Source organism: Bison bison, unplaced genomic scaffold, assembly GCF_000754665.1.
Source record: "Bison bison bison isolate TAMUID 2011002044 unplaced genomic scaffold, Bison_UMD1.0 scf7180017864303, whole genome shotgun sequence".
Classification (NCBI taxonomy): Eukaryota; Metazoa; Chordata; class Mammalia; order Artiodactyla; family Bovidae; genus Bison; species Bison bison.
In genome coordinates, this window is record NW_011494875.1 from 1,837,488 (window position 1) to 1,843,533 (window position 6,046).

Genomic DNA, 6,046 nt, shown 5'->3' on the forward strand with positions numbered 1-6,046 from the left:
TCAGAGATGTCAGCACGCTATTAAGAAAAAAAAAACGGATTGAAACATTTCACAGAGTTGCGACACCACGTTGAGAACCGCTGCCTTTGACACGAGGCTGCCTGGGACACCCAACGCTTGTCACACAAGTAGACCGCAACTGATCAGTCTTGAGGGCTGCCCTACCCGGCCGCCCTCCACCGTTCTGCTCTTTCTCCATAGCAAATGGATCGACACCTATGACTGTACGGAGTGATGACTAAGAGCACGTACTGCTGTATATAAAACAGAAAAACAATGAGGACCTACTATACAGTAAAGGGAACTATAGTCAACATCTGGTAATAACCTATTATGAAAACGAATCTGGAAAGAAAATATATAAATATATATAGAGATACATATGAATCGCTTTGCTGTACACCTGAAACTAACACAATATTGTAAATTTACTACTCTTCAATTTTTTTAATGGTTAAAAAATGTAAAATAAAATATGGGAAAGTAAACGTGAAAACAGAAGCCTTTTTAAAAAATAAAAGAAAAAGCATGCACTCTGGAGACAGCCTGCATGAATTCAAATTCTAGCTTCACGTCTTCCTGTTCTTCATGAGGGCTGTTCACGAATATTACCATTCTGCTCCTCCTGAGATAGACGGATTACATTTCCTGCCACCTTGAAGTTGGGCATGTCTGTGTGATTTTAACTCCTGTATGAGAAGAGATGAGTCTCTTCCAGGCAAAAGCCAGTAAGCCCTCCTTACTCGAGTGGCCCACGGTCCAGCAGTATAGGAATCACCCGGAAGCTTACTAGGAGTGCGGATTCACCTTAACGAGCTCCCCAGGCTGTGCACACGCACAACCGAGGGTGAAGCCCTGCTTCACTGCTTGCCACCCTCTCACCTCCCTGCCACCATGGCTGACTATGTTCCAGATGGTGGCCCAAGCTCTTGGCCCGACCTGAAGTAAAGCAGGAGAGAGTTAAAGATTTGTTTTAAGTCACTAAAATGTGAGGGTTGTTCCCGTGGCATAAACTAGTCTGTTCTAACCAATACAAATACTCAGTGCTCTATGACTCTGGACAGGTTTTGAACCTCCCCGTGCCTTGGTTTCCTGGGTGTAAATGGACATGATCACCGTACCGATTCTTAGGATTGATGTGAGGTTTACTGAGGTAACATATGAAAAGAGCCGGGCACATATTTGAGGTAAATGTTAGCGTCTGTTTCTGACACATTCCATCCCCACAGTTCACATCTTGCCTCGTGATGTGAGATTCCAGTCGCTTTACCTCAGTGACAGTAAGGTCAGAACCTCTGCCCGTGGCAACCCCCTCCCCCAACCACACAGACTCAGGAAGGAGCATGAAATCACTCACATCAGAGACAGAATGAAAAGTGACTCCTTCTCACAAGGAAGTAGGGGATCTTTGTAACTTGGTGCAAACATCCCTTTCCTGGGTCTTCACACCACTGTCCCTTCCTTACTCTAATATTGCATATGCTGCCCTTTACCTCTCCCCTGCCTTCTCAAATCCTACTTGCCTTTCAAGATACAGTCAGTGTCCCTCCTTCTACATGAAGTCTGCCTCAAATACTTCTTTACTGTGCAATTTAGAATTGACATAGTTTCTGTCTATTGGGAGTCTCAGGTGGCACAGTGTTAAAGAATTTGCCTGCAAAACAGGAGACGCGGGGTCAATCCCTGGGTCGGGAAGATCCCCTAGAGGAGGAAATGGCAACCCACTCCAGTATTCTTGCTGGGAGAGGGTCCTGGTGGGCTTTAGTCCATGGGGTCACAAAGAGTCGGAGATGACTGAGCAACTGAACACACACACACACACACACATCTATTATGCATAAGACTTTGTCCTGAACTCAAAGCGAGGTAAAAACACAACATGCACACACAATGCCTAATAAATATTTATTTTTTGTCTTCTCTTCAAACTATATATGTGAGTCTAGCAGCAAAGGGCTACCAAGCTTATTCCCCAAGAAAATTAGGGAAAGCACAGTGATGGGAATGGTATGGAGATAGTTTTTGTTTAAATCCTGCTTTTTAAAAGGGTCCAATAGATTTCTGAAATTATAGTCACAGTTCTTAAAAGTGATAAATATTTGCTAACATTTTTAATAAGATGATGATGAATAAAATGTATTTTTTATTCTAAACTCAAATAAAATGATAAAGTATCTTTGCTCCTTGACACTCTCTTGAAGTGTATGTAAGGAAACAAAATATTCTAAGCCAAGATAAATATTTTATACTTTAGTGTCTTGGATCTCTCTTTCATATTTATAAACCGACTTAAAGAATGAATCACAGTACTGAAGCAATTCACCACAGCTGTGCAATGAACCATGTGATTCAGTTCCAAAGTCACAGAACTTGAATAAGCACCTTAGAAATCCAATCTCAACATTTTATATTCTCTAGACCAGAGTGGGTAGGATATGTTTTCTTAAAGGGCCAGAAACAATATTTTAGATGTGGAAACCACAGGTCTCTGTCACAGCTACTCGACTTTGCCACTACAGCACAGAGGCAGCCCCAGACAATATGGAAACAAATGGGTATGATTCTGTCCCAACAGAACTGAATTTATGGTCACTGACATTTGAATTTCATATGTTGATGGGTCACTAAAATCTCCTTTTGATTTTATTTCAACCATTTAAAAGCTTAAAACCATTTCTGACTTGTGAGTGGTACCCAAATAGAGAGCAAGCTGAGTTTTCCAGCTCCTGCTCTAGACTCCCAAGTTCATGGTTTCTCAACCACATCACGAGGTCTCACTAGTAGTCATGGATACATGGTATGGAGCCCAAAGATCACTTAAAAATAAGGTGAGAAATAATCCCATGAGCCTGCTTTTATTAACTCGACTTGAAAAAACAAAGATCCTAAAGATGTCAAACTTTCACCGGAACATATGCCAGTCTTACTTACCACAAAAATAACAACGTCACCCACCACCCCTTTCCTCACCACGCAATTAACGATTTTCAGAGGAAGAAAATAGTTGGCAGTTTTCTTCATAGATGAGGTCAGTGTAGGCTCATTTCCTTGCCAAAAGGCAGGGAGAGCAATTTCCAATGCCTCGTCTCCCCAGGGTTGTTCAAGACCAGTTGAGGCAGAACGACTGGGAAGGACAAGCTTTGGCTTCAACATGGATTTTTAAACAGGAAACTCACTACTTTAAAAAAATGTTCTTTTTTTTTTCTTCAAAAAGAGCCTTGGCTTTTGCTATTTATACTGATAGTCATTTTGAAAGTAGCAATGCTTATAACATTTTAAGTCTAGATATCTCTATGGAAACCCAAGAGAACTCACATTTTATGACCCAAGAGCCACCTACCTAGATCCACTTGGACCACTGTAGGCCCTCTGTGAAGCCAGAAACATCTTAGACCTATTTTTCCAAGACTCCAATCAGATATATAATTAAGTTGATAGAATTATTTGCTCTACTGAGGAAAAGATTAGGAAAGAACTTATTTCTGAGGTTGCCTTTTGACTTTTAAGACATCCCTATTTAAATATTATTAGGAAAAGAATTTTGTGAAGAATTTTATAAATTTTGGCAGACATACTAAAAGAGGAAGAACACAATCAAATAATTTAACAGTTGCTTTGAAATATATATCATTAATTTTCTTTCCATCAATGTCAAATACATTTTCTTTAAAAAAAAATGTAACAGTTCCTCTCCCCAGATGGCATATTCTTTGCAAGGGAGTTGCGGGGGGGTGGGGGGCGGGGGGTGGGGGGAGGAGTAATTATATAGCAAAGAAATCAGATAACACTTTCACCCAGTAACTAAAATTAACATCACCAGTGAGGGACAGATGGCCTTTGGGGACCTCCAGATGTGACACTCTGAGAAGAACATCTTATCACCTAGAATGCATAACCTGTATCTAATCATGAGGAAACACCAATATTAAAAAATAAAAAGGGTGTTGGGACAGAAGGGCTGTATTATTTTTTTAATGTCACAAGAGACGAAGGCTGTGGGAATGTTCTAGAATAAAAGAAGCTAAAGGTCCTTGACAATCAAATGCAACATCTGACCTTAGAATGGATCTGATATTGCAGGGGAGGGGGGAAGATTCTCTAAAGAATTAAGGTGTCAACTGCCAAACTGCAATACAAATAGTATATTAGATAAAAATACTGTATCAATGTTAAATTTACAGAAGTCAATAACTATACCATGATTATATAAGAACTCTATGAGTGTATATATAAAAGAAGTTCTTATATAGCTTCCCAGGTGGTGCCAGTGGTAAAGAATCCACCTGCCAATGCAGGAGACATGAGAGATGTGGGTTCAGTCCCTGAATGGGGAAGATCCCCTGGAGGAGGAGATGGCAACCCACTCCAGTATTCTTGTCTGGAAAATTCCATGGATAGAGGAGCCTCACGGGCTACAGTCCATGGGGTCACAAAGAGTCGGACATGACTGAGCAAAGTGAATAAGCGCTAAGCAATACAGGAGTATAACAATATGATATATGTAACTTTCTACTAAATGGTTCAGAAAAAAATATATACATATATTGTTTTATATATATATGTTTTATGTATTATGTGTATATATATATATATATATATTTAGAAAAACAGAAATCAAATGATAAAGCTTAAAGTAAAAAATGTTAATAGTTTTAAAGAATAAGGGACAGATAACTAGTTTTACAACTTTTCTCTAAGTTTGAAATTATTTCCAAATAGCATTTAAAGAAAAATTAACAGTTCTAGCCTACATTGGAGTCCTTGGCTATCTGTTTTCTCTCCATGATGTTCCAAATACAACACAGGAAGGGATGCTTGTGCCAAGTCACAAGAAAGCACAAAGATATTTTAACATGATCTTTTATCAGTGATTGAAGCCTGCCAAAGCATTACACACCACCCAGTGTACCGAGTCCAGTGTACAGACCAGTAACCATTGGATACTCTAGCAACTCAGATGCAATCATTTCCCACTAATTTCTCTAAACAAGGCTGTGTTCTAAAACCTTTCTGCATCCCACAACTTGCAGAATTATCTCATACACAAAGCAAACCTCTCAGCTGGCCTCTTAGACATGCTCCATCAGTATCAATCAATTGGATTCAATCGTTTGAAATGGAATAATACTTTAAGCCATGTCTATGTAGCTAGAGAATGTGCGGCGACTGAGGAAGCAGGACACCTTATCACACATCCTCACCATCACCGCTTAACTGCCGTCAAAATCCCACAGCCTTCATGTCTGTGAGCCCACAGTGGTGCTGGGGAGCTGGTGGTGCCCACGTCCAATCTTCAGTACTTCATTCAGACTGATTGTTCGCCAAAGCAATGCCTAAGACCAAACATTTAGGAGAGACTACTCTATAACTCACCTGGTGGAAAGAGAATCAAAAAGATAATAATCAAAATTAAAATTTTCAGCGATGCTTAGGAATTTGGAATACTTATACATTCTTCAAAACAGCAAAGAACATATGTATATTGGTAAGTCTTTTGTATCCTTCCCTATTTATAGTTTTATTATTTTCTTGACCCTTTTAGTAGTGACTGTCTCTGGGTTAAAATACCCAGATTCTATTTCTGGCTTTGGTTTTGTATCCCAGATACTCTTATTATTAATTTTCCCCAAAATGTCATCAATAATTTTATTTGACAATGTTTACCAAGAACTTAAGAGGTTTTAAGCTTCCCGGGTGGCTCAGTCGGTAAAGAGTCTGCCTGCAATGCTGGAAACCCAGGTTCAGTCTCTGGGTGGGGAAGATCCCCTGGAGAAGGAAATGGCAACCACTGCCAGTATTCTTGCCTGGAGAATTCTACAGACAGAGGAGCCTAGTGGGCTACAGTCAATGGGGTCACAAAGAGTCACACATGACTGAGGGACTAACACCAAGAACTTACTTGACGTAAGATGTGTGGCTGAACTTATGGGGTGGTACTCCCCAGAAAAAAAGCTCTCAGGTTTTTTGTCTGCAAATAATCCCCAAGAAAATGACATGAAGACAATAAGTACAATGAAGTCCACTTGCAGAAAAGCCTAAAAAGCAG